Raw genomic sequence first — 22,485 nt, 5'->3', positions numbered from 1 at the left:
CCTCACTTGACAGAAGTATAGGAGTTACAAATTGGATCAAATACTCTGAAATTCTGAATAACTCCATACAAGGTAACCCATGCATCAACAATACAGAAGATTTAGAACACGAAGTCGCAAAATTTACCAACAGCATCAATTCTGCTTTAAAGGAAGCCACCAATACTTTTTATGTGAACAAGCCTTTCCTTCCCCTGCCTGCCGATATAAGAAATAGGATTAAAGAGAAAAACCGGATCCGTAAAAGATGGCAAATCACCAGGGATCCACAACTCAAACACGAGCTAAACTCTATGCAAAAAGAAATCAACAGAAGAATCAAGAACTTCAAAAACCAAAAATGGACCAATTTCCTAAATAACCTACCTATAGAGGACAATTCCCTATTTGACCTTTCCCGCAAATTCAAGAAACCTTATAAACCTATTCCACCTATCCATGGACCTAGTGGAACTTCATATACAGAAGAAGATAAAGCTAAATCTTTTGCGGACTATATGGAAGATACATTCACTCTTAATCCCATTCCGTACAACAATAACCATATTGAACGGGTCAACCAGGTGGTCAATAACTTCCTTAATACCCCTGCTCCGTACAACTTCACTTTCCTGACTACCCCAACAATCGTTGCCAACACCATCAGCGCCTTACAAGCGAAGAAAGCCACAGGGCACGATGGCATCTCGACCAAAGCACTGAAGCATCTTCCGATCAACGCTCTTACCTGCCTAACTAAGATAATCAACAACATTATCAAATTCGCTCATTTTCCTAACTCATGGAAGCAAGCTATAATAATTGTTTTTACTAAACCGCAACAAAATCCAACTCTCCCACAGAACTATTGCCCTATCAGTTTAGTTAGCCACCTGTCTAAAGTTACTGAGAAAATCCTACTTTTCCACATCCAAAAAATTCACCCTTCCATGAATTTTCTCCCAGAAGAACAATTCGGTCTTCGTAATCATCATAGCACTTGCCACCAACTTCTTAGAGTTATCAACATTATCACTGAAGGCTACAACTGCAAACTTCCGACCGGTGCAATTATTTCTCGATATCGCGAAAGCTTTTGACAGGGTATGGCATCGAGGCCTTATTTACAAACTAATCACTCTCAATTTTCCAGAACATTTTATTCGCTTAATAGCCTCTTTTCTCAGCAACAGAACATTCAGAATCAAAATCGGTACTGCTTACTCTACCAGCAGACTAATCAATGCTGGTGTTCCACAGGGGTCGGCACTTTCGCCGTACCTTTTTAATATTTATACACAAGATATCCATAAAGACCTTTCTGTTCATCTTGCACTCTTTGCCGATGACACCGCCATACTTACTAAAGCCTGCACTGTTATAGCCGTAAGAAACCAGCTCCAAAGCTATCTCATAAAACTGGAAAAATGGCTTACCCTTTGGAGGATTAAAATTAACACTGATAAAACTAAGGCAATAATTTTCCGTAAAGGAAACATGAAATACTATCCTCCACCCCCTGAAATATGTGACAAAGCAATAGACTGGATTAATGAAACCAAATACCTTGGAGTCACCCTTGACCAAAAACTTACCTTCAGAACCCATTTCCGGTCCGTAGTACAAAAATTTAAAATCACCACAGCTACTATGCGACCTCTTCTTGGTAGAAAAAGCAACTTATCTACTACAAACAAATTAATTCTATATCTCTCCATACTGCGCCCAGCTCTTCTTTATGCAGCACCGATCTGGGGACATGCAGCTAAAACCAATATTAAACAATTACAAATTCTACAAAATAAAATTTTACGAGAAATTATCAATGCTCCTTGGTATATTCCCAACATCTATATTCACAGAGACCTTCGAATGGAACTTATTCAAGAGTATATTAAACGATTAGCGGTCAACTTCTTTTATTCAGTACAAACCCACAGTAATAGCCTTATTAGCACTCTCAGACACTCCCCGCATCCCAGAGATAAACATCGCTACCCTTGTGACATCCTCCCCACATAAGATTCACAACCTTAATTGACTCATTCACGCAAAACTGACTCTGCGGTCTTACCACCCGCGGCTACATCTTATAACGACACTGAACTTGACACCCCCCTTTTTCGCCGCCGCTAGTGCGGACCTCACTCTCTTTCATCTGCCTCCCACACTCCTTTCACCCTTCTCTTTTTGCCCCACCCGTTCTTTATCAGAAGTCGAGTAAAAAGATGTTTCTGCATCTTGACACTCGAGAATAAAATACGATCTGTGTGTGTGTGTATGTGTGTACGAAGTCCGTGTTTGCAAAAACAATTTACACTGAATCAGTATAGTAATTTATGTATACAAGAAAATGTCAATAGATTACTTGCAATGCACATAAACAAATGCTAAAATGCTATAGAATAAACTATGTTTGAACATCCATGAGTACAGGGAAGCGTAACAAATTAAATGAAAACAGAAAATAAAGCATTAAATTAATACTTACAGGTGCAGGACCGTTATTTTCACATAAATTGTCAATAATTATAACTAGAATTATATTTTATTCAATTATGTCCTATTTTTAATTTAAGACCTTTTGCTATATCGCGGCGATAAGTAAACAGTGAAAAGTGGGCTTCATCCGTTCACATGACGTTCAGCAACCATTGTGGGTTACGTTCCATTTGTGCCAGCGCCCATGTAGCAAACTTTTGTCTTGCATCTGTATCTGCCGATAATAACTGGTCGCTGGATTTTGTACGGGTACAGATCCAACATTCCGTGCAGAATACATCGAATCAACGCTTTCGAAATCCTCGATCTCCTCTGAGCTTCACGAGCACTGCTACTCCCCGTTGATGTCTCGGCTGCGATATCTCTCATAACACTTTGTACCACATGGACACGGTCCGCTCTCAAGGATGGTCTGCCCCTTCGTTGACGATTCTTCAAACTCCCCGTTTCCTCAAAACGTCGAACTAAATTTCGTATCCCATTCATTGAAATAGACTTTTTTGCACATTCAGTCCTTTCTCCGTGCGAAACTTTCGCAATGTAACAGTTGTGGATTCACCATTCTTGTAGAACAATTTAACCACCAAAGCCCGATCTGGTAAAAAACGCATGCTGCCGGCTTCGAATGAAGGATCCGTTACCAGCCAAGTGTTTTACTGACAGCCTGATTTTCATAAAACATCTCAGTATCACGTGTGAGCGGCCTCTGTCGGCTACTTTTGGAAACATTTTTTTTAAATGGAAAAAATCCAATGTCTTTCTGACCATATTGGCGCAAACAGAAAATTTTTCCGTGCATTCCTCCTTTTATTACGAATTTTTGAACTTTGCACGAATTTATGACGCACCCGGTATATATATATATGTTATATAATAGGGGGGCCGGAAAATAATGTCGCTTTCTTACATTAAATTCAAACGATTACATTTTTAACACGTTTTTATTTTTAATCAATAATACAATCCCCCTCGTTATCACCAACCTTTTGCCATCTAATGGGCAGATTTTCAATCCCGGACGATAAAAATCAATTGGTTTTTAAATAAAATATCTCGAGAGGACATTTTGGACATCATCCAAATTTTCAAATTTTTTGCCACTAAGAAAATGTTGTAGGGATCCGAATAAATGGAATCCAATGCTGCGATATCGACCGAGTATGGTAGGTGAGTACGGCAGTACCTCCCTACCAATTCATTAATTTTTTCCAGTGTTCGTCTTGCATAGTGCGGTCTTGCATTGTCGTGTTACAGAATGACGGCTTTTCTGTTGACAATTGATATTTTTCGATTAAAGATTGGTTCATTCCATCCAATTCTTCACAATAAAGGTCTGCATTAACAGTTTGTCCAGGTTTCAGAAATTCAAAATGAACAATTCCGCGAATACTCCATCAAAAACCCACAATCGCCTTTTCGGAATGTAAACCCTTTGTAACCCCTATTAAAAACTACCTTTTGAGTTTTGGATTATCATATAGGACTTATTTTTTTGTCTCCACTAATCAAACGATCAAAGAAACGGTTCTGTATAGTGCCGTTGAACCAATACGTTGCATGTGATGGATAGGTTGGCTTTGTTCTTTTCGGACAGATTATGGGGAACTCAAACACCTGCTTTACTTATTTTTCCATTCTGCTTTAAAAGTTCTTGGATGGTCGACCAAGGTTGGTTAAGAGTGTGTGAAATGGATTTGCTTCCACTTGTGCCCTTAGCATGTTGTTGTCGACATGCGCAGAAACGACATTACTTTCCAGTCTCCCTATTAAAATGGAAGGAAAAATTACATAACAGTTGCACATTAAGCGAACGGAAGGATTTTCTGTTTATACAAATGAACCTTGGCATTCTTTCGTGTCATTAGGTGCAATTATAGATAAATGGGTACCATCTACAGTGCCTATGACACCAGGAAATCCAAACTTTGCTGAAAACTATTTAATGTAAATTTTATCCATTTGGTGAAAATACCAGAACAAATAGCATCTGTAATTTCTCAAATACACCAACTGACATATTTCTATTTCTGGCTCAGCCCAATATATCTGTCATTACCAACATATTTCTGGTAACTTCCAGAAGCACAAAAGTTTAAGGCACACAAAACCTGTTTTAAATAAATAAATAACTATACACATAAATATATTAACATATGCAGTGAAAGAAACTGCCGTACATATTCCTATTTATATCCTTTTTAAATCTATCGCACTAACGGCCGAGAGGTAAAATCCCTTTTGGTCCGAGATTCAAATCCCGAGAATTATGTTGGCTGCACGGGCATTTTCGTGGTTTTCCACATGTGTAACGTGTATATGAGTTAGTTTTTCTCAGAAAGTCCCTTACGAAGGCAACCATTCCCTTAGGCAGATAGCCCTCGAGGCTTTGCTGTAATCACATAAAACCAAAAACACTTCCAGACACTGTTTAGAAATTCCAGGGATAAATGATCAGATTATGAACTGCTGGCAGGGGCTGATGAAGATGTAGTAAATGCGGGAAAGAAGTAAACTTTCGTATCCTATCCGAATCAGAGATGTGATGAATGTTGAAATGATGAATGTGAACCACACATGTTAGTTAAAGTTACTAGTTGGATATATTATAGATTTTATAGAAATTCTAAACAAGAAAATAGAAGAATTATATGCTGAAGAATTTAAAGAAGTGGAACTTATAATTTTTAAAAAGTTCAAGAAAATGCTTTCCAAATCAGAAAAACTCAGCATTTAAAATCATTGTAGGGATTCACAAACGCTGATAGAATTTTTAGAATAAAAAAATAAAACTATTGAGAAACGACGATGGCAATTTCAAAGTCCCGATTATTCTACCACATGATTGTCATTTTATTTAAATACCGAGAACTTGGGTATTGAGGAGTATAATCTCTGATGGTGGCTTTGAGAGAAAATCACTAGCTACCTAAAAGCAGATAGCATTTTTGAAGTTATTGGAGTGGCTGTGGCAGGTCCATTGTTAGTGAAAGAAAGCAAGAAGGTACAAATAATATTTTAATGTGCGCAGTTTATAGAACACTACATTCAGAACTTTTGATTTCTCTATCAAGAGATAATTGGCACTTACGAGATTCCTAACTTGTTGAAGTCGACCTTTAGTAATTCATTCGGACATTGCAACTAACTTTACTTGAACTGAAAATTTATTGAAAAATATCAGTCTGAAAAGTTCAAAAGCATCTAGTTCTCCTATTACTTGAAAATTCATTCTTCCAGTAGCTCCGGTAGCTGGTGGGAATTTTGGAACAGGTTGATTAGCCTTCTGAAACGAATTCTGAAAAAGATTTTAGGACGAGTGTCTTTAAACTATCAAGAGCTGGAAACTGTTCTCTATGACTATGAGAGTCAACTAAATGCCAGACCTCTAACCGATGTCAGTGAAGATCCGGAGAAGTCAAGTACATAAACACTTGATTTAGTTTTGAAAGAAAATCGCTCAAGTAGTACGACTAATTTTGATCAGATAAAAACTGTTAACAAGGACTTGGAAAAAAAAAAAAAAAAAAAAAAAAAAAAAAAGATTAGTTTACAGAAGAAAGCTGATGCCAGATATTCGAGTCATGTTTCGCAGTGGATTTTTGAGGCTGTTACACCAAAGAACAACAGCTAGAAACAGAGTTTGTGTATCTAACCTTGGAGATACAGTTTTAATCTAGACTGATAACCTCACAACACCATATTGGTCTTTAAGAAGAATATTATCGATCTACACAGCAAAGACGAAGTGACTAAAACCTCCAAAATTTGCTCTTCTAACTTCGAAGATCCATATGACTACCCCTATACTATGCATCGAACCACCCCCTCTAACTACATCATCGGTTAACAACATTACAGTATCGAAAATTCGCTCGTTTGTAAACATTATCGTACTGTCTGTGTATTTAAGCCTAATATGTGTAGTATGTTAGAAATCAGTAAATTAATAATGAATTTCAGAAACATTTCGAGATACTTTTCAGAAGTTAGCGGTTTTTCACTAAAGTTGAATTTAAAGAATGTGCATTACGAGTTTTGGCAACATTGGTTCCGTGCTGATCGGTGTTGTGGGATTTTTTCCCGGTGAGTGAGCATTTGGTAACTTTTAAAGAGGTCTGTAATTTTTATTATTATTATTTTTTTCTGTCAACATTGCTGTAATTTAAAACAGTGTTGTAATGTCAGTTTATATTAAAATAGTATAGGAATTATTGTAATACATTCGATTTCATAGCAAATTTGTGTGACTGTTTTTCTTTCAAATGTAATGCACTCAGTGTTAGGAGCTTTTAATATCGTTTCACAGATTTTTAGGGATATAAACCAAAAAAGAAAACTTTGGTAGTAGTAGTTATATGTATCTAATTTCTGTAATAATGATTATCATTCACATGGGGCTTAAAATTTCTGTAAAAACACTTTTGTATAGAATTCGATAACCAGATGATAGAGCATAAGATCTTTGTACGTAAAAGAATTCTGTGAATTTCGTAACTGTTGAAGCATTCTTTAAAAAGTGCGGGACCAACATGCCAAATTAATTATCGTGTGAAATAAGATCATATGAGTTACGGGTTTATCAGATTTTTTCTTTGAGATAATGTTTTTGTCTTGAATATTGTATTCATTGTTATTCTCGTATGTATGTAGATGCGAATCAGTTTCCTCTGAAAGACCTCCACAAAATCGGTTGCATTGCAACGTAATTCAGTTTGGAATCATACGATTATGTTGAGTTTTTTTTGCTTTGCTATACTAGTGATCTTGATGATTTGCAGTATTCCTTACATTTTAAGCAGACTTTGCCGTTTTCCTGTTTTTCCTTGAGATATTGTGTCATGTCATAAATTATGCAGTTTTTTTCATTGAAAAGTCAGAGGGGACAGAATAAACTACGAACGACAACTTGCTGTAAAAGTAGGTAGTAATTTTAGCTTTGGGCTAGTTTTGAAGCTCACAGTTTGATTCTGTCTTGACCACTTCCTGGAAAGTCTGAAGAGATCGAAGAGTACATACTGCAAATTCTGGTGGAAAAAATACTATTGTTACTGTTGAGGAATTAGCTGAGGATGAAGGAGAGTGTATTTTAGATTACAAAAGAACTTTACCATAATTTTAAAAAATAAAAAGTATAAATAAACTGCATTATTTAAATGGGATGGCCCAATATAAAGGGGACTTGGTACCCCAAAATTGATGAAATTACTGATTTTTCAGTTTTTTGCTGGAAAAATACCTTAATACCTTTACTACATTGAAGAGAAATTTTGAAATGATCTGACAATAATAAATGGTTTATAAAGGGCTTTTAAAAATTTTGACACCCCTCAGTGTGTATTTATTTTTTAATTTTTTTTTCAGTAACGTACTAAAAATCAGTGTAAATCAAAAAGAGTGCAACTAAATATGGCTCCAGCTATTAACAAACTCTGTTTATGTGTATAAACTGATTTATTTAAATATAAAGTGAAGTTGGAAAAAAATTTTTTTTTTGTCTTTAAACTGGCAAGTTTATATATATATGTTGTAAGATTTTATCTACTAAAATTAATATTAGGAGATAATATAATCAATATTTCTTTAGTAAATAAATTATATGGTGTAAAATTTAGACCAGTCAGAGACATAAATAAAAATTACTGTAACAAGACTTTCGAAAACAGCATCCATGAATTTATAGTTAAAGCAAGCTATCAACTGAATTTACCTATAGATACCTTTTTAAAATGGAAAGATAAAATGCTTCAACACATATCCACCAAAATCAATCACCTCAAGCTTAAAAGTACATTGAATTGGTCACAACTTCTATCAGATATTAAAAATTAAAAAAAAACTTTTTACTATTACAAAAATAGATAAAGCAAATAATAACTTCAGCATTATATGAAAACAATTCTACGCAGAAATTATTCATAAAGAACTTTTCAATGTAACTGCTTATCAATTAGCCAAACTTGCAGAAAGATCTATAATAAACAGAATTAAAACTTTTCATAAAAACTTTAAGAAGAAAAAAGGAAACACAGAAGTCTTCTGGTGCCCAACATTATTGGTCCGAAAATGACACTCTCAATTTTTCTGCTGCCAAAATTATTCAAAAAACATCTTCCATTGGAGAACTGGATTTTCTAGAGGCATTTCACATTCAAAAAAATCTTTCTGATCTAGTTAATGATCCTAATTCCAATCCATCTTTGCTTTCGGCCTTTAAAGAAATTATGTTTTAATTCTGGTTTCACCAACAGATGGCACCACTAGCTTATTTTCTGTCCTGGCTTTCTTATCTTATCTGATTACTATATGCTATCTCTTTCGTTGGCGTTTCTGCAGCTGATGATGGTGATTCGGTAAAACCATCGAAACTAGTCCTGTGAAAATTTGAAAATATAATGCTGATTTTTGTTGTTTGACTTCTGAATTAGTATTTGCTCGGCATGCTTCTTTAATCTTCTAATCCTTGCATATTGTTCCAACGATAGAAATTTTATTTTTCTGTAAGAAATTGGCCAATTCATAACTGGTATACCAACTGTGTATAGTAAAATTTGGTTGATCTTTACATTACGGTAACTGGTAGTTTGGCGACATTTTGGAGGCGGTAAAAATTACTACCTGGGACTTTGGTAATAATGTGAGCAGTACTGAGTTCCGATTACGCATTATTTTGTGTGGGGGAAATGCGAGATCATGGGATATGTCATGTGATATTAATGGACGAATTACGGTTCTTTAATCGGAAAAGGGGGGAAATTGGGAAAAAATCTGGAAATTTTGTATTTGGCTTTATTCTGTGTTGTGTGAAATAGTGTTTGTGAATTTTTGGATCCCATGGCCGTAAGTAAAGTGAATTCGAAATGGGTATTTAGTGGTATTGAAAAGGATAGTAAGAAATGTTTTTTAAGGTTGTGTGAGAGAGAAATAAACATGTTTTATTATGTTATTTATTTTACCTGGTATCTTGCTTTGAAAGATAAGTATGATTTTAAAGATTCTGAAAGAGAATGAAGAAAAGTGTATCCGCCACGTAATGAAGATTCTGAAGGAGATTAGGTAAGTTAGTATTTTTAATTATTTTTATGCATTGTTGGAAATGTAAGGTGGAAAGGAATTTGGTATTATTGGGAAAATTGTTATTAGCAATGATTTAGTTTAAAGTAATTAGGATTGTAAGGTAATTTTTATTAATTGAATGTATGTGCTCATGTATATTTTAAGTGGTGTTTTTGAATTTAATTATATTTTAATGAAATGATAGTTATTTTGTGAATTTTATACTTGTAGGAATTTGGTGTATGTTTAAGTTGAAATAAATGTGCATGGAAATAATTTAAATATTTGATAATAAATATTTGTAATGCTTCATGTATGAATTCGTTGGTGACGTGTATAATGTAATAGATGATTTAGAGGTAAAAGTTTTTGGATATTTTATTTATTTTATATGTGGAAATGTTCATATTTGTAAAGGGTAAATACTTTTTCGCGATCATGTAATTTCATATATGTTCTTTTTACCGGGTTTAAAGATTGAGAAAATTGTCATGTATTTTCGTGAAATTTTTTTAATTTATGAGATAAAAGCAGTGTACATGGATATAGTGAAGAGTGTGCGCAATGCCATTTTTGTGCAATTCTGGGATGTTTTTTTAAGTAAAAATAAGTCGACGTGTACATGGTTCAGTGATATTTTAATGAAATGATAGTTATTTTGTGAATTTTATGCTTGTAGGAATTTGGTTTACGTTTAAGTTGAAATAAACGTGCATGGAAATAATTTAAATATTTGATACTAAATATTTGTAATGCTTCATGTATGAATTCGTTGGTGACGTGTATAATGTAATAGATGATTTAGAGGTAAAAGTTTTTGGATATTTTATTTATTTTATATGTGGAAATGTTCATATTTGTAAAGGGTAAATACTTTTTCGCGATCAGGTAATTTCATATATGTTCTTTTTACCGGGTTTAAAGATTGAGAAAATTGTCATGTATTTTCGTGAAATTTTTCGAATTTATGAGAAAAAAGCAGTGTACATGGATATAGTGAAGAGTGTGCGCAATGCCATTTTTGTGCAATTCTGGGATGTTTTTTTAAGTAAAAATAAGTCGGCGTGTACATGGTTTATGTGTATGTGTTATTTTGAAAAACGCGTAAGGTGTATGGTATTGTGCACTTTTTCTGAATTTTGCAGTGAATATTTGTCATGATTAAGCAGTTTTGTTTGATAAAATTTCTAGCATAAGTGTAATTCGGCTAGTAGATTGTTGGAAGAAGTGTTCAGTAGATAAGAAGAAAAGAAACATGTCTTTACTTCGTGAAGACAAAATGGCGGCGGGGAAAAAAAAATAGAGGGTTGCTGTAGGGGAGTTGGTCGCCAAATTTTCGCCAAAAAATCGCCAAGTTACCGTAATGTAAAGATCAACCTAAAATTTTTTCCAGAATTGTATAATGGAGCTAGGATGCGCTTTGCTTTTTCACAAGAACTGTTGACTTTATGATTATTGGCCCATCTGGCTGCTGACCTGGGTAAATTTCCATGTTGTTATAAATAAGGTTCTAAAATAGAAGGTTCTAAAATAATAAAATAAAAAATAATTCTAAAATAGAAGGTTCTAAAATCAACTACAGTAAATATCTTTATGACATATCTTGCAGGTTTCTTAGGCATATATTGCTGAAAGGAGCATCATCCTTGAAAAGGTTCTAGCATTTTGTCCAAAGTCACATATTCCCCTACATGATATAATTTCTGACAATTCTTGACAACGTTTTCAAAGAAATCTCTTATTGGAGCTAATTTATCACTCTTTCTTTTCCCATCCAGTGTACCAACATCATCGAATTGTAAGGTACGAAGAATGAAAAGAATACACTTATAGTTCATTTGTTTTACGAAAAATATCGAATCCTGTTCCATCAGTCGCCCATAATTCTCTAATATTTACATGGAAGGATTTGTGCAATCCAGCTATGTATAAGAGTCCTAAAAAAGCCAGAAACTTCTTTCTCCATAGGTTTTGCGTCTCTTTTAAAATTTCCCGAAATATAGAGCATCTCGTAATCAATTCAATCATTGTGCACATCAAATATTAGCTTCCATGCATCAATGGGTGAAGCCACATCTTTAGATATATATGTATTGCCAGGCAATTTTTTTATGATATATTATGGAAAGCCATGCTTCTTTGAATTCGAAAGGTTTCTTTCTTCCATTTTGTTGTTTTATCTTTTCCTACAAAATAGTCAGTTTGATCACAAGGAATGTCGGTTAATCTTTGGATTATGGTAACTTAGCAATTTTTTGGCGACCAATCCTGCTACAGCAATCTGCTAGTTTTTGTTTGGACGCCATTTTGTTTTCACAAAGTAAAGACGACAGTTTTTTTTTTTTTTTCAACATTTTTTTCCAACAATCTGCTAGCCGAATTATGCTTATGCTAGAACTTTTATGGAACAAAAGTGCTTAATCCTGACAAAGATTAGGTGCGAAATTGGGAGAAAGTGCAGAATCGCGCACTGCTTGCCATGTTTTTAAGAATTGCACATACACGGTGTCATCCATGTACACGTCGACCTATTTTTCACTTAAAAAAACATCCCAGAATTGCACAAAAATGGCATTGCGCACACTCTTGACTTTATCCATGTATACTGCTAAAGTCTTAGCTAGTAACCTTTATCGCCTTACCAAAATGTCACCAAACTACCTGTTACCATATTCCAAAGATTATCCGGAATGTCTTCTGAAGAGTTGCACTCTTTTTCTGATTCAGGCTGATGATCGCTAAATACATCTTCATTATTTGAACCTTGTAAGAAAGTCCATCTCTGAAAAGATGTTTGGAAACTTATAAGAAATGATGTTCCACAAATTTACCTTAAAATGGACATAATTCAATGCTGTATACATTAGTGCAATTTAGAATATCCAATATGAGAATGGAAAAAGCAATATTTTCATTTCCATTTATGAAATAACCAATGCTGTTGACAAATTAATATGTACCCTAGGATAATTCCAGTTCCAGAATATCATTGAAATTATTTCTCGTTATAACAGATGTGCTGAAAACCAGCAGTTCCAGTATTTTAGACTTTGCATCAGTCCTGATAAAATTAAACATGACAACATCATTCATTTTCTTCTGAATGATGCAGCCATACATATGAAAAAGGCAGATGAAACATTTCTCAAAATATTGTATCTGAAATGAGTCGTAAATGCTTCGCATGAAAAGTTCATGAATTGTTGCCAGACGTTGACAAACCTATTTGTATTCTAAGAAAGATCTTTTTAAATCTCTGTTATAGTGAGAGTCATTGGACAGACTGCAGCTGATATATTAGTTTTGACAAAGTGGGTAACATGGTCAAGTGAGATTGTTATTATGCCAAGCAGTAATAACTTTAGGGGACATGACAGTGTGATGGCTCAAGATACTGAATACTGGAGATTCAAACTTGGGTCAAACTACCAGTATTCAGCAATTGTATTGCTCAACTACTTGTAAACTTGAACAAAGGTATGAATATCTTGTTAGTGAAACCCATGATGTAAGAAAATCGGGAAAATTTATAAAGTTTTCAAAATTAAAACATGGTTGATTTTGTTATGAATCCCATGGTTCTGACATGTCTTAAATATACTCCTGCCACACTAATAGAAGCTGAATGATCATTGTCCTGCTTACAACAGATATAACATGTCAATGTAGAATCTGAAGGAAAATTTAGGTTATTCAAATATGGCAAAGAATACCGCCTATCGATCTGAAGAAGGATGCCTTTTTGAACAACTTTCTAACGGAAACTGGCTTGTATTTGCATTACATATGAGGAAAACTAAAAAAATCAACCATGCAGCCAAGTCTTTAACCATGATGTGAAACCTGATCAAACTACCAGTATTCAAAGGTCTTAACCAGTTGTAGGAAAAATCTGAATAAAATGCTTGCAATATCATATAATCAGAAATGAACTATGTGTTGTATGGCAGGATTGCTTTTTCAAGTGTCGAGGTAGAGAATCCTTTTTTTTTTTTTCTTTATATAGGCGTTTAGCCATGGTATTCATTACATATATTTTCTGTCATTCATACAGAATACTAATATTTTTAAAAAGTGTCTTTTTCATTAAGTGCTTTGCTTGTCGATATTCTCAAAATTATGTTTAATAATTAGTGCTACTGTACATATAATAGATTAATGGATTCATTACTAAATAATACATTTAAAACATCCATTTTACACAAGCAATTTTTCAAAGCTGTTTTTTGAATTTACTTGCTGATAGCTTAAAATATTTTATTTTGAAACAACTGCTTTTTTCATAATAAATTTGACAGTGCCAAGAATCTTCAAATCCTTTAAGTATAATCCTTAAAGTATACCCTTCAAATCCTTAAAGTAGCATTGTAAATAAAACTAGAAGAAACATTATATATCTTGTTATCATTCAAGATTCATTCAAACTTTGATTAATTACTCAAAGCAGTGGTTTTCCAACTTTGATGACCCTGGAAATACATAAAAGTGTTTTGTCATCTCAGAGAATCGATAATAATTTTTATTTCATTCTAATCATCTATTGAATATAAAACCTAGCATCCTCTGAAAAGTAATTGTTAAAATGTATTAAAAATATATCAAATTTTTAAGCAGGAAAACTGAATTAATTCTTATTATTTTAGGTAAAAATAACAGTAATAAAATAAAAACTTAATTATTAAAATGTATATTATTGCGGCCTACGTTAATCATAATATTTTAGGAGCTCTATGGTTCTGCGTGTTTAAAGTCTTAAAAATTACATAAGAACACAGCCATACTATTCTAAACAGCCGTGTTATCAATTATCATTCACCCCCGCTGATTTTCATGACCTCATCCAGTAGTAACGCACCACTAGCTAGCGGCAAAATAGATCCCTGAACAGACGAGAAATGTTCTTTGTCTAAGCGTAGAACCAGGTTGCTGCCTGTGACAAACCAATTCGCCGGGTTACCAGCTTCAAACTTTTATCGCCATTTTTGACAATGTTTACATTTAACGAATCCTTTGCGGAAGTGCTTCCGAGGTGGTGTAATGAAAGTAATCAAGTTTCTGACTGTAGCATTATTGAAATAGTGCTAGAACAAACATTAAACTTTTTGATTAATTAAAATACACCTAAATTAATTTAAAATGCAGTTTATATACGAGAACATATGCCTAAAATAAGAGAAGTCACATAGGCTGCTCAGTGGTTTTAAGTAAAATGTTTTATGTCTTAAAATTTCACATTTTGCTTTTTGAAAAAAATGAATATAATGACAAATTAATATTATTAATATTGATTACAGTCAAAAGTCGTTAATCCGGACTCGTCAGGACTTCGGCGATTCCGGATTATCGATTTTTCCGGATTATAGATCATCAGTTTAAATCTGGTAAGATGGCATGCAGAAATTCTAAAATTAAAAATATGAAACCGTAATTTATGAAATAAAGAACAATTATGATCTAAAGGGTATCAAAATTTACAAAAAAAAGCTTAATATTTATTTCTTTACTTTATTAAACATTTCTTTCAATGTAAGTTGTTTAAGTTGCTTCATTTTATGTGATAATACTTTCTCTTTAATTCTATAAACAGACATAATTTCTTGTTCAGTTACAAAGTTCCGCTGTTCAAGTCCCATAATTGCTGTGCCGAGAATACCGACTAACTTGTCAATCGAAATTTTTTTGTTTTCACTAACCTCTCTGTCACCTTCTTCATGTCTTTATCCATTTTTTGCAGCAATTCCATTTTTTGTTTGATGGACATCAAAATATACTTTTGTTTTGTAGATCCTTTGGGAGCTCCAGCATCGGAAATTCTATTTGACATAATCGAAAGTTCAAGTTTACTTTTATAAAATTGCTCTTACAGTCTACAAAAAATAATAAGCCGGATCCAATTCGAAGATTAAGAAACAACGCAATCATCAACATTAACTGAGATAGATAATTAGATAATTTTAGCTTGTACTGTCCGTTATACATAAAACGCGCACGCGAAAACGTATTCTGCGCTTGCGCACACGCATGTGCGCAGTCGTAAAGCTCTTACGCGCACAAGTAAATGCCTATGCGCATGTGTCAACGCGGCACATGCGCAGAAAGTTTTTAGCTTTGAGGTCTGGATTATAGATCATTCCGTATTATGGGTGTCCGAATTAACGACTTTTGACTGTATAAGAATTTTAGAAAATGTATTATAATTCCTGCATTAAAATTGTTTTGAGTGTGTTTTAAAAAGCAAAAACAAATAAAGAAAAATTCTTTCATTTTATGATTTTTTTGCCGTATTTCTAGCCAGATAAGGTTTTTAACAAAGGCTTGTAATTTATGTTTATATTAATCGATTGAGCAGTACTAGGTTTTATTTTATATACATATATGTTTTGAAATTCAGTAATAAAATTGTTAAGGCATATGAAATGATTTAATGACCATTCAGACAGTTTACATTCTTTAAACTGCGTTTTCTCAATTTGCAATTTTTCAATATATCCTTTTACTTTTAGTCCTAAAACTTGTACAGATATGGTCTAAATTATTTAATATTTTTACTGCTTATTTAAAATCATATACTTAATAGAAACAAGAATGGGTTTTGAAAAATAGTGAAAAGAAAAATTATTGGAAGTGAAAATGTGATTGAAATCATGTTTTTTTTTTTTTTTTTTAAAGCTTCTATATAAAAATGTGCTTTTTATTTTTTATCAGAAACTAATTCATTAAATGCAAAATTGATCCTCAAAGTTATTAAGAACACTCTAATAAGTACAATAAAAAATTGGGGCAAAAACATTGAATATTGTGGGAGAATTTTTAATTGAGTAAAATGTTTTATGTCTTAAAATCTCACATTTTGCCTTTTGAAAAAATGAATAAGACAACAAATTAAGTAAATATCCACTTATTTAGGAATTTCTGTGTCTTCAGTCACACAAAATTCTTTAACAGAACCCAAAAACTTTCCTCAAACCATGTAAACCACTTTATATGTTGCTCACCATATAAAGTGTTCCCTTTGTAATGGAACACTTTTACATGGTGAGCATTTGAACCTTTCTTCGGACAAACCCATTCAAAGCCATCTGAACGATCTTTATGCTCAACCATATGCATTTCCTTCGTATAAACGGACTCTTATAATTCTGTTGAATTACACCCAACAAAGTTTCTTTTCTTCTGTCCTCAACCACTTCAAAAAAAAAAAAAAAAAAAAAAAAAAAAACTTACCTCTTTCTCGTTCTATACCACCAAACAGCCAGTTTACTACCAGCAGCTATTTTACGATGCAAAGACACAATACAAAAAGTACTTCCTAACTGATATCCAACAAATATTTTCCCAGCAGTCAAATTCACCGCAATCCCGCCATAGTAGGGTTTCCGTAACATTCAATTACTCAGGTTACCATAAATGAAACAACAACTTGGCAATAATCCAAGGAGCATCCTAAAATATAGGCTAACCTGCAACAGCATTAAAATTTAGTCATGGTTTTTATTAGGAAAACCAACTTGCAATAATAATTAAAACTCTTACATAAGATTGAGAAATTGAAGTGTGAAGCTGCAGTACATTTGGAAGGGAACTACAAGTTTAATTTGTGAAGTTTTCCACTAAAGAAAATTTAGGCATATTTGATTAGTACAGTACAAAAATCCGAACTCGTCAGGACTTCGGCAATTCCGGATTTGGGATTTTTCTGGATATTAGATCATCAATTTAAATCTGGTAAGGTGGCATGTGGAAATTATACAATTAAAAATATGAAATCATAATTTATGAACTAAAGAGCAATTAGTATCTAAAGAGATCAAAATTTACAAAAAAAAAAAAAAAAAAAAAAAAAAAAAAAAGGCTTGATATTTATTTGTTTACTTTATTAAACATTTCTTTCAGTGTAAGTTTTATTTATTTATTTTTTTTTTGTGCTAATACTTTTTCTTTAATTCTATAAACAGACATAATTTCTTGTTCAGTTACATAGTTCCACTGTTCAAGTCCTGTAATTGCTGTGTTGAGAATACCGACTAACTTGTCAATCGTAATTTTTTCGTTTTCAATAACCTCTCTGTCACTTTCTTCACTAGCGGTATTTTCTGGATCTAGAACTATACTACAGATTTCACCATCCGTTAATTGATTGATAATTGGGGCATTATCATCACAATGAAAAACTTCTGTTATATCGTCTACATTTATTATCTCTTCTCCACATTTCTTTACAAAATTCATTAACTGGAAAATTTCACCTTTAGTTTGCAATATCCAAAAACCTTCAAATTCGCAGCTATCATCTTCATCGTCCTCACCACGAAATATGTTAGCTGGCCATAAGTTATGCAAAGTATTTTTTTAACGTATCTGGAGACACATCCTTCCACAATCTTGCAATGCACACAGCAGATTTTATGCTAAAATATTTCAAAATTCTTGAATAATCTTGCCATTGTTCAAGAAATTTAACATGGATTTTAAAAATGCTGCTTTATATTTACATTTCAGCGCTTGCACTATTTTGATATACGTAAGTTGAATGACACAATTTGGAGGGAAGAATAATACGGATACAATATTTTTCGCTAAAACTTTTAAGCCGAACAGGTGTCTACAATCAGGACTATTTTTGAGTCATCAGTTAAACCAACTGAATTCAAATGTTGCTGAGCCTCGGGTATAAAATGATTTTCAAACCAATCATTCATTAATGCGTGTGTCATCCATGCTATTTTATTTGCACGATATATAATGGGAAAAATTGTTACTCCTTTAAATGCTCGAGGTAGTGCATGTTTTTCGATTATGAAAAGTTTGCATTTTAAAAAACTTCTCATCCCTTAATTTTGCCATTCGATGCTTCCCCAAATTCCAAAAATGTTGTCTCCCCTAAATTGTGCCATCCAGTGCCGACATATTCTGCCGCCGCTTCTGGGTTTATGGTGAATAACATATCAGTTATTCTTGATTAAAATAGCACTAAATGTAATCTTTTGCCGTATGAGTTTCATTAACAAAATCTATTTTTAGCATATGAAATTTTTGTGGAATTTTTCCTTGTCAACATTTCTTAGAGTATTTAAAAATCTATAATCATTACTAAGCGTAACATTAGCACAAAAGGTTGCAATACTCTTGTTATTCAATTACTAATATTAAAAAAAAAATTAGACATCACTGTATGAGTTATTACTGAAGATGTCAAGTATTGATAAACATGAAGTGATGAAAGCAAAATGTAATAAATAATGACTCGCCAGGTCGCCATCAGGGATATAAAATAGGTGAATGTTTCGGTTTGAGATATATGCCAAACAGACACTCAGCTACGGAGCCGAATTATTAATCTCACAAATTTATGCTTACATGATTGTTTTTCCATAACAAGGTATTTTATTTAGTGCCTAAGTTAAATTAAGAATCGGAATTTTTAAGTGAAAATCTCCACATGTTTTATTATGGAAGAATGCACATGCATAAAGCATACAAAAAAAAAAAAAAAAAAAAAAAAAAAAAATTTGGCTTTGAGGTCCGGATTTTAGATTATTCCAAATAACGGATGTCCGAATTTCGGACTTTGTACTGTAATAACCATTTATATGATTGAAGGAATAAGTATGGATATTGTTGCTTTATTTTAAAACAGTAGAATAGAATTTTAATTGTTGAGCTGTAGTATTAATATGTTGCTTTTACTGTCAAAGGAAAAATATATTGAATCAGGAAATTTCTAATATACTACAAAGCTCTGTTACTTACATTAATTTTGAAACTAGTGAAACCTCGAGTGCTTTGCCATAGTACTTATATAACTACTTTTCTGCTGAAAAAGGAGTTTTCAAAACAGCTGTTTAAATGTTCTCATGATTCTTTTACGTATGACAACTTCAAAATTTGATATTACAGGTGGTATCAAAATAATGGAAACAGCATAGATATATAAGAAATCCTTTACTAATATGGTGTACGACTACCTTTGGGATGTAACACGGCTTGGATTCGCCTGAGAATTGAATCATACAAGTGGTAAATAGTGTGTAGAGGAATATTATACCATTCTTCATGCAGATATTGTGAAAGTTCTTGGCGAGATGCTGGTGGAGGACATTGATTCCGTATTGAACGCTCTACAACAGACCATAACAGTTCCATTATATTGAAGTCGAGAGACTGTGCAGCCGAAGGTAGATGTTCATTCTTGTGTTCATCAAACCTTGACTGGATGTCCCACTGCATAATCATTCTCGAAAATTCCATCTACTGCAGGAAACAAAGTTTATATAATAGGATGGACCTGGTCAGCTAAAACTTCTCTTTAGTTCTTCTCAGTGATCCTTCCTTGCAGGATTAGAGTTGGGCCTGCAGAAAACCATGACACAGTTTCCCATTCCAAGTCGGATCCATTGTCATGCTTGGCATTTAGAAGGAGATAATTACGATCATATGCTTGTGCAGGTGTTCTCCAAACGTACACGCATCCTTTTGTAGGGATAAGAGTAAAATAAGATTCCTCTGAATATGTAACTGTCTCTCACTTCTCAGTTGACCAAGTTTTGTGGTTGTGGCACTACTGCAGATGACATTTGGGATTAACATGTATGACAAGTGGCTTCGGTATTGCTGCTCTGTCGTAAATGTTCTACTTACAAAGATGCCTCCTAACTGTAATTATTAACACTGGAGAATCCAGATGCTGATTGAGCTCTGCGGTCCCTTTGGTTATAATTGGTTTCTTTTTAGACATTAAACTCTTCCTTTAACACCCGTTGGTCTCTTTTACTCAGCTTCTCCTTCCATCCTCTATTTTCCTTTGCCAAGCTTGTTTTTCTGCGCTGTGTGTACGCTGTCATGACTTTAGACAATGTATCTCTAGAAACGCCTGACAGCTGCGATGTTTTGGTTGCAGTAGCTTCAGTTAATCATGCTCTTACAATTTGGCCTCTTCAAAACTGTAAAGACTGATGTTTTACGCTTTTGACAAAAATCGAAGACATACGTATCTTCACTAAAGCTACGTCATACTACCATGGTTGTCTTAATATATGATATTTATTTGGGTAAAAATATATTTACGGGTGCTCCTTGGTGAAAATTGGCAATTTTTGCCGCAAAAATCGCTGCTACACAAAGACAAAATAACAAGTCAAAGAATTGCATAAACTCGGTATCCATGTACACATCGACCTATTTTCACTTAAAAAAAAATCTGAGAATTGCACAAACTTTGCATTGTGCACTCCCTTGACTTTATCCATGTACACATCGACCTATTTTTCACTTAAAAAAAAATCAGAAAATTGTGCAAACTTTGCATTGCGCACTCCCTTCACTTTGTACATGTACACATCGATCAATTTTCACTTGAAAAGGTCAAAGGAACACCCAGTTCTAAGTAGAACCAAACAAAAAAAAATTTTTTTTTTTCAAAAAGGTTTCAGATTTTAAATTACGTCCAAAGGGGTGTTTTTTTAATGTTTTGTGTGTTATCTTTGTTTATTAAATGTCATGTTTAATGTACTCAAACTATAAAATTCAGTTTAACAGCAATATCGCAAAATTATTTTAAGATGAGCATATCTTTAGAATTTCCAATACAGAGTCTCACGCTGGAGATAAAAATGTCTTTTTTTTCGTACAGTGTTGCCATTGCTCGCTTTGAAATCGTTTAGTTTTTTAATCAAAAATTCGTTAAAGTGTTACAAAATCTGAAATCGAAAATAAACAAATTTCAAATTCAAGTTAGGACTTCCACATGCCCATATTCTATGGAAGATTATGTTATTCAAATTTTGTTGTTTTATTACAGAGAAACATACATACATTTATGCAGATTCTTCATTATTTAACTTCTTTAAATATAAGACGGCGATAATATATAGTGGCAACGATTTGAAAAGTGATACAGCCTTTTAAAGTTTTCGATGCAAAATGCCAAAATGAAATTAATAGTCCTTCAGGGCAAATTGTCCCTAGTTGCTTCTCAGTAAACTACATTTTAAATCAAACAATAAAATAATATAAAAAAGGAAATTCATCTTATGCATCTACACAAAGCAAACATCCACGTACCTTATTTAGAAATTTCTGAGTCCTTCAGTCTGTGGCACACAAAATTCCTTAACAGCATCCAAAAACTCCTTAAAATTATCTGAACTAGAATCTGTATATTGGCATCATCATATAAATTCACAAGACTAAAAGAGTCAAAAATATCCTCCATTGTGCCGGTATCCTCTGACGTTCAACCATATGCATTTCTGTCCTGCAGACAGGGCATTATAATGGCTACTAAGTAAACCTTCATTTCTACACCAGTCAATTAATGCACTTTTCCCTTTTCATTCCAAATCATGCAGAAACTTCAAATTAATCTTACCACATTCAGCCATTCTACCTTCTAAACCACAAAACAAGCAATGTACTTCTTAACCAACAGACACCACAAGCCCTTACAAGTCTTTTTCCCGTCATTCAAAATTTACAGTAATCATGCAACCGATTACGTCGTAATAGGGTTTCCATAACACAGGGGTGTTTATGCTCCAGGGAAACCCCGGAATTCCAGGGATTTTTGAACTTCGATACCCGGAAATTCCGGGCATCGTCGTTCAAAAGGAAGTAGGAATAATAATGAATTATTTGTTTTGATCTGGGTAATTTTGTTTGCTTTGAAAGCAGAAAATGCAAGGTCAGTGTGTGTGGTGAAAACTTTTCCTTCTTTCTCCAAAGGCAGTGATAATGCGTGAAAAGGAGGAAAAAACTTCTTTTTTGTTCTTTCCTTATTGCGAGTTATGACTCATTCCCCTGGTTCTCAGACATTCTCTTCTGGATTCTTTTCGGCAAGTAGGCACGGCAGAAAAAAAAAAGGGAGAGACTTCGTTCGACCAGATGTACGATCACTTGACTCTGGGTTCAAAGGTCTTATCTCTACTGGCGTGGCGCCAATAAGTAGAGAAGAGG

At 33.5% G+C, this 22,485-nt stretch overlaps 1 protein-coding gene across 8 annotated transcripts in view; it reads left to right on the top strand.

Annotated features, from left to right (window-relative positions):
- The first annotated feature begins 6,502 nt into the window (after positions 1-6,502).
- The window catches only part of LOC118194175 (programmed cell death protein 6-like), an 89,180-nt gene continuing 73,197 nt past the window's right edge, over positions 6,503-22,485 (top strand). For 4 of the 8 annotated variants that reach the window (XM_035365376.2, XM_035365375.2, XM_035365379.2 and 1 more), the window contains exon 1: positions 6,504-6,594. The gene's annotated coding sequence lies outside the window, so the exon portion shown is untranslated. Of the gene's footprint in view, positions 6,595-9,500; positions 9,535-22,485 lie in introns of those variants that run through there. The other 4 variants (XM_085808364.1, XM_085808362.1, XM_085808361.1 and 1 more) reach the window with 2 other exon arrangements.

The sequence above is a fragment of the Stegodyphus dumicola genome, chromosome X1, assembly GCF_044657685.1.
Source record: "Stegodyphus dumicola isolate Sdum_Otavi_A_Nest chromosome X1, ASM4465768v1".
Classification (NCBI taxonomy): Eukaryota; Metazoa; Arthropoda; class Arachnida; order Araneae; family Eresidae; genus Stegodyphus; species Stegodyphus dumicola.
The sequence above is the reverse complement of the archived record's forward strand: the minus strand, read 5'-3'. Positions and strand labels throughout refer to the sequence as shown.